At 24.6% G+C, this 12,813-nt stretch overlaps 1 long non-coding RNA gene across 1 annotated transcript in view; it reads right to left on the reverse strand.

Moving 5' to 3' along the window:
- Positions 1-12,813, reverse strand: part of LOC108003189 (uncharacterized) — a 435,498-nt gene that overhangs the window by 262,183 nt on the left and 160,502 nt on the right. The window contains exon 2 of the long non-coding RNA XR_009831824.1: positions 6,901-7,005. This is a non-coding gene — a long non-coding RNA (uncharacterized LOC108003189). The remainder of the gene's footprint in view (positions 1-6,900; positions 7,006-12,813) is intronic.

Genomic DNA, 12,813 nt, shown 5'->3' on the forward strand with positions numbered 1-12,813 from the left:
TCATTTCTCCTTTGAATAATAATAAACAAAATTTCAACTCTTTGTTATCTCTTAATTAATTCGCCCTCTCTAGCTTTCCAAATTGCACAGTCAATAATTGCACGTTCTATAACCGGTCCCTAATTAGCTCGAACTTCACCCTACGCGTTCAAAATCCAATATGTATAATCCACGTAACCTAAAATACGTCTAAACAAACTCCTGTTACACTATACGAATTGAAATTGTTTTTCCATTATAAAAATAACGTTATGCTAAATTACATGTTCAGAGATATTATCTTTAAAGCAAAATTTAAGAATACTTTTATTACCAGAAAAAAATATTAAATAATTTTTTATCGTAAGTGAATTTATAACAATTGTAACAAAAGACAATTTATTGATTCCAAATCTCGACAATAATATATTTAAAGAATATTCTAATGATTTTCAAACGAAATGTAAATCATCGAAAAAACGAGATTAATCCTTTTTCAGTGAATGAAAGAAATTCAAGAAATGCAAGTTGTTAAGAACACTTATATAAATTTCATATATTATTCATAAATATCATTATATGTAATTAATTATATAAATAATTATTAAATTTATTAACTATGAAAAACTAAATTTTTGATTATAGATTTTTATATTTGTGTTAAAAAATAAAAGCTCTATTAAAAGAAAAAAAAGCATTATTTCATTTAAAAAAATGAAATAATGATCTCTATTTACAAACAAATTAACGTTAGATTATATTTCTTAAAACTAAATAACTTTTTATTTGATATATATATTTTTTTTCATTGTCAAAAGTGAAGAAGTTATTTAGATGTATTTTATTTGTTTATATATTTATATATAAATATGTTATAATTGCAAATTCTATTTATAATATAATCATGAAAACTTAAAAAATTCATTTCTGATAAAAAATCTTTGCGATGAAATATCTATGAAGCGATATTAATATTATAATATTTTTATAATTAAATTTTTTTATAATTTTTTATAATACAATATAACAAATTTAAAGGAACAAAAATTTTAATATATTTTTATTAATTTTTAATGAAATGCAATATAGTTTCTTTAATTAAAATAAGAACAAACAATTTAAATCATATTTTAATAGTATGATAACAAAGTGAATAATAATTGCAATAATAAAGTAATAATTTATTTTCTTTATTAAAAGTAAGAAACAATTCTATTGGATTATTATAAAACTTCTATCTTAAATGAATATTTATTATAATTGAGAAATCAAAAAATCTCTTATTTGTTAAATGAAAATTCTATTAGTTTCATTAGATTTCGAGCACTAATTCATCAAAAATAACAATTAATTCCTCTGTTTGATAACTACAAATATTCGAATTCTTTGCAGTTATTCTATTTTAATTATAATCGGAAAATTATTGTTATTTTATAAAAAAATTCAACAAATTATTCATTCAATCATAGACAACGTTTTAATTATGTCTTATCTTATTATAAATTTAATATCAAATACATGAATAATATCCTTTTTTCTTATCTATTACTATATCATCTATTGTTTACATAATGGATTTTTGTTATATATTTCTACAATACGACTAAGTTGCATTTTCATTACTTACATCATTCTCAATTCGATCGAATAACACAAACCTTCGGCATAGTAAAAGTTTTATCTCTATCATTCTTAAGTCAATCGAACATCAAGTAGGTCATAAAACTGAGATGTAACATTAAAATTTTCTATTTTCTTTTGCAACTTTTACCAACATATTTGTGAACAGCACAATATAACAAGTACGTATTTCTATATTTAATAAATTTTACAACTTTATTTCTTTATATATTAAAAAGTAAAAATATATATTTTAAATTCCTCTTCAACTACTTTCTTTTACTATTTTTGATACGAGAACCATCAAAAAATAAAACTTGATAAAAGATAATTACTTTCCAAATTCCTTGTACATAATTTTATCACGGTGTCGAGAACATAATTTCACAACGGGAACAATATCTCGTATCTTCTCTTCCAAAACACTTTATAGACACGATAGACATCCGAATAATAGAAGAACAATGTCCGATCGAGTTAATTACCCTGGCAATTTATCCGACTGCGATTCCATGATGAGAGAATACATGTAGTGGGAAACAGAAAGGGCGCGAGAGGATGGACAGGGCAAACAGAACGGGATAATTTATTCGGTGAACCTCGTGTCAGGCTGGTTAGTGCCGGTGATAATAATGCAGCATGCAGCATCGTCAAGATCGATTTCATAACGCTTCTCTATTCAAACATTTATGATTTTATGATTGAATTCGGTTGACTATAAAAGGGCATGGGGAGGGGAGCTAGACACGTTTCGTTCATTTGCGCGATCACAGTTAACGGCCGCCATTCCGAATATATTACTCACAGCCGCGGAATTAAATCGTGATCGATCGTGGAAGAAATGAATTTTGTGTAATTTGAAGCAAAAAAATGATAAGTGAATTGAAAGAACGAGAAACTTTTATGTATGTAAAGTTCTGAGGAAATGTCTGCTCGAGAAAATTTTACGATCAGATGATTAAAATCACATATTTGGAATTGTATGGTTTCGTTATTTTAAATTTATTCACATTTCTTAAAGAATTGCATTTACGTAATTTTATACGAATAAGATCGAATAATGGAGATTATTTTGTGGATGAGTGATTTGATATGAATGCGATAAGTAAAATTTTAATCTTCTGTTTGTGTAAAACGTTAAAATAAATTTAATATTTAAAAAACTAAACAGTTACTTAACAATTTCAGCATGAAAAAATTCTTATGATTAATCTCTTATGATCAATACTCGAATTATAAATTAATTATAATTAATTAATCGAGTCTCTTTGAAATAAAATCTCGATTCGGATAGAAATGATTAAAGAACGTATATAAAATAATGTATGTGTTTATTTTTAAGAAAATATTTATTTTATAGAAGTGTGGTATATATCGAATCACTTCAACTAAATGAAACTGACTGAAACTATTGCGCTGAATGAACTAATATGAACTGATTTCCGACGGTGTATTAGATTTCCATGAACTCTGAATATGAAAATGAACTATCTCTATTCGAATATTATACATATATCGGCGATTTCCGCCATTAGAATCGGAAAAAATCAAGTCGATAGATTGATGTATGACTGTGATCGATCAATGATCGAATATTTTGGATTGATTAATGTTTATGATGACATATTATAGTTGTAGAAGATCATAAACACATCAGAAAGTCAAATTCTGATCGTTTAGCTAATAATGTATATAATGTATATAATCGTAGATTACATATTATGAAATCAAAGACATTTAAAATTTTTATCGTTTTCTTTATATTTCGCTTTTATAAATTAAACTAAAATCTCTAAAATAAAACGCATAAAAGTTTATAATTTTACTTAAAAGTAATGAAAAACAAATAGAATTAAAAATGTTTTAATATAAATAGTTAATATAATTTAAATATTTTATAATTGAAAAAAATTCGGAAATTAAACTTTGCAATTATCTAATAGAGATCGATTCTTATTTCTCATATAACAATAGACATTTTAATTATATAATAATTTATATATATAACATTTTAATTATTTTTTTCATTAATTTTTATTAATATATTTATGAAGATTCAAAATAAGAATAAATTCTTTAAAATATGACGTGATATAATTTGAATTATATTTATTTATTTAATAAAAAAAAAAAGAAAAACATTATTATCATTCATTAAATATAAATACGATTCAGAATAATTATATCTTGTTTAGTTAAAAATATGTCAACAAAAGTCAATTTAAAAAAACAGAAAAAAATTTTATTTTTCATTGATATTGAAATATTTAATATCAAATCAATTCAATAAGGTGAATTTTACAATTACACCATAAATTGGTTTTATATTCAGTTATAAAATATTCGTTATATCTTAAAAAATAAGAAAACTTGTAACTAGAACATTTTAATTGAAGACAATTGTGTAGATAAACAAAAATAAATTCATACAAGAAGAGAAATCATATAGATATTATCGAATGAAATTAATAATTTTTTACGCCATGAACGATATTCACAGATTTTCAAAAGTTCTCTCGTAAAGTTACACAGCCACTTCGATTAAGATCATCTACAATTCCCAGTCACGCGATATTACATCGTCGAGGGTGTAATTCGACTTGAAATCGTGCATTTTATCCCCCTATCCCTCCAGGAGACCTGGCTCGTATTACTTACCAACGATTACGAGGAAACCAACAGCGATCGTGGACATTTTTCCCCTTCTTCGTCGTCGTTGATTTCAGATAATCACCGTGGCGTGTTAGTTTCTAAGGATTTATCGCGCGGTTGATGCGAAATTTAAAGCGGGGCGAATTTAAATGTAAATTACCTGCCGGCTGGAAATAAATATACTTCGCATCCTCTTGAAATAGAGATATAAATTCCGACATAAGTCATTTTCAGGCGATAAAAATGTGTAAACAGAGGAAACGGCTATAAAAGCGTTCGAATTTAATATTGTCGCTTGATAATGGCACAATTTAAAAAAAATGTCAAATTTGCTTTTACTTAAATACGAAATTTCAATTTTTACATAAATTTATCAAAAATCAATTAATAATAATTATAAAAAACTCTCTTTTAAAATTAATTTTTTCCTTATAATTTAAATTTATATGCGACGCGTATATTTATATTTTTTTCTTTCATGTAATATTATATTTTTTAATATTTTTTCTTTTTACTGTGTCATGTATTCTGTCACAATTTTTAATTACATCACTAATTACATTAGTCATTAACAAAAATACTTTGGATTCTTTTTACTTTTATATCACAAAGATGTTAAAAAGTATTCGAAAAGCATAAATCCTATTTTTCTGTCAAATAACTTTTTGAAGTATCATATTATAATGTTATGCGATGTTTATTTGAAGAAAGACATGTTAAAACAGACGTAACGCTGACATGTTAATTCGAATATACAAAGGGTAAAAGGCGATCTAACCTCAGGCGTCTCGGTGCCATTTCCTGGCACAAAAACTAAATTTGCATGTTCACTGGACCGAGTAATTATATGCTCGTGCGTTGGTATCGATAACGAGAAAGCGTCATTCCTTTTGAGGCCACAGTTGTTACTATCAATCACACCGATTACAACGATATATCGATGATTTGCGAATAAAAATTCGTTAATATATGTAAATTTTGGATGATTTTATTTTTGATATTTATTGTGTGAAAAATACAATTTTTTAAGTGTTTCGTTATTATTTATTTTAATACTATAATATCTACAGAAAAAGAAAATTAGAAAGAATTAGAATCTTTATCAGATAATGAATAATAATACAGAAAGATTATTTTTGATCCTTTTTTGTTTCTCAATAAAAATGGCGTTAATATATTGGTAAAGTTTTTTTAAAATTAAAATGAACACGATTTATTCATTCGATAATGAATTTAATTATTTGTAATTAAATTAATAAATATAAATGGAATTATATCGTATTTATTCTCATTTTAATCCGAAAAATTTCATCAAAATGTTCATAAAATTTTTATTAACAAAAATTAAAAGAAAAGTTTTGATGTTGTATTAATATTGTTTCAAAATATGAGTTTTAGAAGAAAAATTTCTATTGAGTCAAAATTTTTAAATTGATTTTTGCTTAAATAGAGATACAATTTTTGTATTTTATGATCAATTATTGTATTTTCTACTTGATATTAATTTATTTTTACAAGTTATTAAATATTTTAATTTGAATAATTAATCATTTTATAAGTAAAGATTAAGCCTGTGTATTTAACGAATAGTTGTATTTCTAATATTAATTTTTTTTTATTTGAAATTTAATACATTCACTATATAATAATTATGAATGATTAAGTTTTTTACAAAAGGATTGTAACTCTGCAAATATAGTATACACTTAACAAATAATTATTTTAAGTTAATAATCAGCAAATATTATGTAAACTTATTGATAAATATTATAACTTAATATCGTATTTATTGACATTTATTGACATTGATTAATTATTTACAATAAGATAAATATATAAAGATTATATCTATGCATTTAATTCATTTATATAATAAAATATATAGATAATGAAAATAAGATATGTAATACTAAATGATTTATTACTGAAAATTAAGATTTCCACGATAATAGAAATTTTATGTTTATATATTTGCATTTAACGAATCTTTAACAATATTTTTGATTATTCGTAAAATTGTATATTTCTCATGTAGATAATACGAGCAAGGAATTCAATTCATTTTTCATGAACTCGGTTCATTTCTCGTTTGAGTCGAAACGAATTCTACTTTTCTCAGAGAGTATCGGTTCAATTTCCCGGGAAAACGCGACGTTATTACTTGCTAACATTGGTGAGCACGGCGCATTCGGAAAGCTATCCATTAATCTCGTTGGTAATTATCGAGTGCATTAAAGACGAACGAAGAGTCAGGAGTAACACATGTGAACGACTGAATTCATTTCTTCTTCAAGCTCAAAGCTCGAAACGTGGCTCGAAGGGAACGATTAATTTATCGTCGATGCACTCCCTTGCGCACGAATGCCGTCTCGTTGAACGAGATGCCATTTGCTCGTTCGCAATCGACTTGAAAGACACTCTATTTACTTTGCTTTTGTGATATTAGCTTCTTTGAATGCGTATATCTAACAACGAGAGAGATATCGAGTTTTATAATAATTATTAATTTTTCTTCAATCTTCGTTTTTTTTTTTTTTTAATTTATGGATAACATTGTATCGAAAAAAAAGATTGAAAAAGATTGAGATATTTTATTCTATTTATTACACTGTAAGTAAATATCGTAAATTTTTTGATCATGTTACTCACCGATGAGTTATGCCGACAACTACAAACTCCTCTGGTTGAATCAAAACATAATCCAACGTGATCTTGAATCAAAATTGAGACACACCTTTTTTTTAAATAGAATCACTGCAACAAACAAAAATATATTCTTTGAGATATAAGACAATGATGAGATTGTGATAAAAACTAGGACTCTTATTATTTGCGGTGTCAAGTATCTGAAGATTTGAATATAATTAAATCTATGTAATTAAATTCGAATATTTGAGTAATTGGATATTCTTTTTATTTAAGTTCAGATATACAAATATTCCCATATTTGTTTTATTTGATTTCAGATATCTTAACTTTATTTATATTTCTCGTTTATTTAATTTATATTCAAATATTTAAATATCTGATCATATTATTACATTTGAATTCAGTTATTTGTTTAGTATTGTTTGTTGCTTTATTAATTATTGTTTTTACATGTTTAATTTATATTCAAAATATTTCAATATTAAATTAGTAATTAAATTAATTAATTTATATTTGAATATCTTAGTGTTACTTGTTTGATTTCTTTATAAAATATGTATGTTCCAAATGAAAAATTAAGCAATAATTTTGTGAAAAAATGAAAAAATGAATTTTGTTGAAAAAATGAAAATAAATTTTTATATATTTCGTGCAAAAAATTATTACCAATAAAATTAGATAAATGTTACATAAATATAAAGACTTCGAAATCTTTCATTCATCTTAAAATTTTATGATGTTTTTTTTATTTTATATTCTTAAATTTAATAATTATTATTATTATTTTATAAATGTATATTAAATGTATATTATTAATGTATAATTTGAACAAATAAAAAAAATAATTTGTATTTTCGAGGAAATAATTTTGTATTATAATTTTTTTTCTTGAAAGGTAAATTTCTTATATAATTTCTCATAGTAACGTTAAGGAGCATTAAAAAAAAATATATACATATATATATATTCATTCATTTTTCTAATCTACGAAACAGAAATGTTCATTAATTTTTTTTAATAATATTAAAATATTGAATATCAAAATATTAAAATTAAACGTAATCATCTTCCCCATGGATATTCATTCCTCAAACTCCGCTTTCAGAGACTACGTGCTCAATTATCCGTGCGCTCCCTGTCGACGCTTTAAATTACCATTTAAAGTCCCTGTATCCTACCACTCGTGAACACGCATGGAACCTTCACCCGTACGTCCACGAAGACAAAAGGATTACGCTTGTTCCCACCCCATCCACAGGGATATGCACGTGTATCTTCTCCATACAACGAGCTCTCACTCTCTGCTTATTCTTTCGTCCCCTTACTGCGAGCTCTTTATGTCAGCCTGGCATCGATTGCACGACGTCGACGTCGAGCTTAACGCGGCTCCGTGATTCCCCTCCTTCCTCCTCTTTCCTCCTCCTTCCGCGGCAAAAGACGCGAGATTACTCGCTGCGTACCGTTCTCTCATTCATTCACGCATGAAAATCATCCCCCCCCCCCTTTTGCCTTCTTCGTTACCGGGACACGTTTCATTTTCCCATCACGGTTGTTTCTTGATTCGTGAGCTCTCTTTCCTGCCCTTTGTCGTCGAGTCGACGAGAAAATTTTTGCGCGAAAGAGATCACGAAATGCGCTGCTGAAAGATGTCAAAGCCTTTTGAAACGAAACTCTTTAAGGGTATGTATTGCATAGTTATTTGTTCGCGAGTGAAAAAATAATTGGAATGATTGGTAAATGATGTTTGATAAAACTTTAGAGATGTGGCTTTTGTGAGTAAGAAAATATTCATATTCCAGGTAAAAAGAGCTTCATTTATTTGCTTCATTACAGTTTCCTTCCAATTCTTAATGTTGATTTTGAGAAATATGCAGTAAGAAATATACAGTAAGTTCATAAATTCATAGAGTTATTTCAAATTGTTTCAATGAATTATTATAATGGGTTTTTATTTTTTGATGATTTTCTAGTTCATTAATTATTATGTGGCTTTTCTTATTCGTGTTTATTCATTATCATCATCATACATTTCTACTCTTATTTTAAATCGATATTTCATATCTTTTTTTGTAAAAAATAATATTTATATTTTTTAATCAGGATAAAAATCTATTTTTAATCAAGTTTTTTTTCTAAATTTTAGTAAATATTTTATAATTGCAATAAAAATCTATGGCATAATTGCAATACAAATCTATAGCATAATTGCAAAAATTTTATCCATTGGATTCTTAAGTTGACCCAAGATTAAATATTCATAAACAATTAAAATTTTTTAATTTTTTTTTAAATGCAATTTTTATGAATATATTTGTGAACTATGAATATATTGTGATTTATGATATAATATGAACCGTATTTATTATACGATTATGAATAATTATAACTTTTCTTTTTTTTTGTATTAAAAGTAAAAATCAATATCCTTGAATAACTGCAAATATTGGATTTTTTGCAATTATCATATTACAATTATAACCGTAAAGTATTTTTATTTCATTGAAAGTTTGAAAATTTTTCATTTAATCTTGAATTTTATCACGATTTTAATCATATCTTATTAAAAAACTTGTTTAAGCTATAAATAAATTTAAAATTAAGCGAATATTACTATAAATATTACTTAGTAATTAATATTATTTTAAATTAATAAAATAATATATATTTGATAACTAAAAATATTCGATATTAAATCTATTTCATTTACGGAATACTTATCTTGTATATCTGATACGAGAAGCTAAAAAGTTATACGTATTGAAACTTTATAAGTATAAAAATTTTAAATAACTAAATTTCATTTTAATAAAATTTTTGTCGATTTTACCATATTAGCACTTTTTTATCTTTAGATAAAAAGTTAATATTTGTATTTTATTTATCATAATACGCATAATAGAATATTAAAAATTTCATTCTTTTCACATAAATCAAATTTATTTTTTAAGCGTAGTGAAATTCATAAATTCAAACGATAGTAAATAGTATAAAAACAGCGAAATATGTTTTCGAAATGTAGCTAGTTTATCCATTCGAAAAAAAGTAACTGGATGGCGAAGTATTCATGTTAAGGAATAAGCTTTGAAGAAAATTCATGATGTTTGTCGATGAATTTTTTAGAAATACAAGCATTCCTCGTAGGCACAAACGACTGGAAATAAAATTTATACTCTTTTACCCGGATAAACTACATACTTCTCTTTTTTCTTTCAAACTATCTCTTGTGAAACAAGGTTTACCGACAGAGTAACGATATCATAAACAGGGAATTATTCTCTGCATTATTTATATCATTATCCTTGGCACAATTCTAGCATACTCATCATTGGAATAACATTTGATAAACCGGGAATGTAAAATCTCTCTTCGAGTTTCGCGTTTTCGTATTCCAGAGTTGTAAACGTGATATTTAGGAATCCTAAGGTTTACATTCGATGGAAGAAACGCGAAGTGTTTTCGGTATAGATTTTCTCGAGTTGTTTAGTATCTCCGTAGAATTTATCGACTGAAAACTTTCGCGCGTCGATGCATCGATAAGAAACGAAACAACCATAAAATAAAGTTAAACGAAATTTATACATACAGTTCACTTTTTTACCAATAGAGTGGAAGGGGTGATTACACGAATTAAATGATATATAGATGCAGGAAAAAGTTGTCTATGTCATACTTATTTCTTGAATCGCAATTCATTAATTTCTTAATTAATTTCTTTGTTAATAAATATAAATGACATATGTTGTTATATACATACATATTAAGTAAGAAATAAATCAATGTTAGATTGTGTTTAATTTAATGTTAGATTTTAATTCATTCAATTGCTAGCCAGAAAATTAATAGTTAATCAAAATTGATTTCAAATTAATTCAAACAAATTCTGAATCCAACTTAAATCTATTCTAAATGTAATTAAAACATATTCATTTAGAATAACTTTAGGTTAGACATTATACTTATAAGATATCTAATTTAAGTTAAATATATTCTAAACTTATCTTAAATCTAATCCAAATCTGAATTTGTCTTAAATCTATTTGTCTTTAATCTGTTTAAAAATCTAACTCACACTTACTTCAAACTTTAAAAATACGATCGTATATTGTAAGATCAGATATAGAAAATATTTTTATATAATTATATTTCTAAAAATAAATGTAAATAAAACAGCAATTATAGATACAAATAATGTTCAATGAATATTGATCTTGATAAAATATTTGAAGAGCATTAACATAATCAATTAGATGGCATCATTTTCAATAATTATAAATTTTAATTTATATTTTACCAAAATTATTATTATTTAATATTTTAAGAATTACTTCTAAGATATCTCATCAATTCAATACTTGAAATACATTATTAGAAACAACATTTTAAATAGTTTTTTTTACATATAATCATTATTTGGTTTTATATTCAGAATTTTCTGAAAATAGAATTTTTTAAATAAATCAAATTTAAAAAATATTCAAATGGAAATAAAATTAACTATTTTCTGCTATGAATGAACTATCAATAATTTTGCATATGAAAATAAATAAAAAATATAAAATAAATTTTTTTTAAATTATTTTTCGAGAAAATTAAATTTGAAAATTTATTTAAATATTATAATATAAATAAAATTTATAATATATAATATATATAATTTAATATAAATTTAAAAATTTGTTTAATATAATAATTGCTTGTATAATAAAATGTTTTTTTTTTACAAATAAAAATTTAAATGATAAAATTTAATATAATCTCTTTATATGTAATTTCCTTTTGATAATTCATATCAAATCGAAAATTATCAAATTTCACCGAAATTTGAAAAATTTTAAACTTCATTTACTCAACAAAGCTTCAAATGAAAAAATTGTATTCTTTCTTTTCAATTTATTTTCTCGCGAGAAATCACCCCCTTGTAACAACAAAACACTTTATATACATACACGTCTCTTTTATTCGAGATATCTGACTTCTCTTCTGATTCGCGAGACGTTTGGATAATTGAGTGCGTCGTCTCTTCACGGAAAAGTCGTTCTTATCGGAGACATTTCGTGCTACGTCTGATTCTATAGAAGGGAAGGCATCGCCGAGAACGAGTTGCGAAAACAAGCCAAATTGACTTTAACGATGAAGGCAGTGAAACTCGTAACGTCACTTCTTCGCGAATTTTCCTCTCTTCGTTGTATTTCTTTCGACGTAACGATTCAAAACAAAAAGACAAGTGAGTTCTCGTCATTGATCAAGTCACGCGCAAACTTTAGGTTGAAAATGTCAGTTTTACAAAATACGTTTGAAAAATATAGATGAAACTATATTATAATTATTGTTCTAATGCTCGTTTTTAAATTGAGAGTAAATAAAAATTTATTTGATATAGAGAAATCATTATATCATAATGGATTTGCTTAAACTCGTAAATGATGTTAGTGGAGAAAAAAATTAATGATAATATTGTTACATTATTTTTAAACATTAAAAAGTTAGAATAATTCGTTACAATATTCTGAGAAATTGTATAATAATCGTTCAAGATAGGATAAGTGATTCAATTATCGAGTTAATTAATTTTAAAAAAATAAAAAAGAAACTGAAGTAATTAAGATAAAATTTTACAATACTGTTCTTTTAAAATATGAAAAATATATATTGAAATTTCACATTATTATGTAAAATAATATAATTTATTCATTTTTTAAGTTAAAAACTGATAAAATAAATATATATTTCATTGCATTATTTATATTATAGAAAGTTAAGAATATTAAAAATATTATCGTTCTATATTAGAAAAATAGAAAAGTAAAATAATAATGTATTTTCAGAAATGTATAGTATTGGACAAAAGTAACTAAAATTTTATTTTGATTAATATTTGTTTCGTTTTTCAACAATTTGTCCAAAAAATAATAA

Source organism: Apis cerana, linkage group LG11 (genome assembly GCF_029169275.1).
Source record: "Apis cerana isolate GH-2021 linkage group LG11, AcerK_1.0, whole genome shotgun sequence".
NCBI classification, from domain to species: domain Eukaryota; kingdom Metazoa; phylum Arthropoda; class Insecta; order Hymenoptera; family Apidae; genus Apis; species Apis cerana.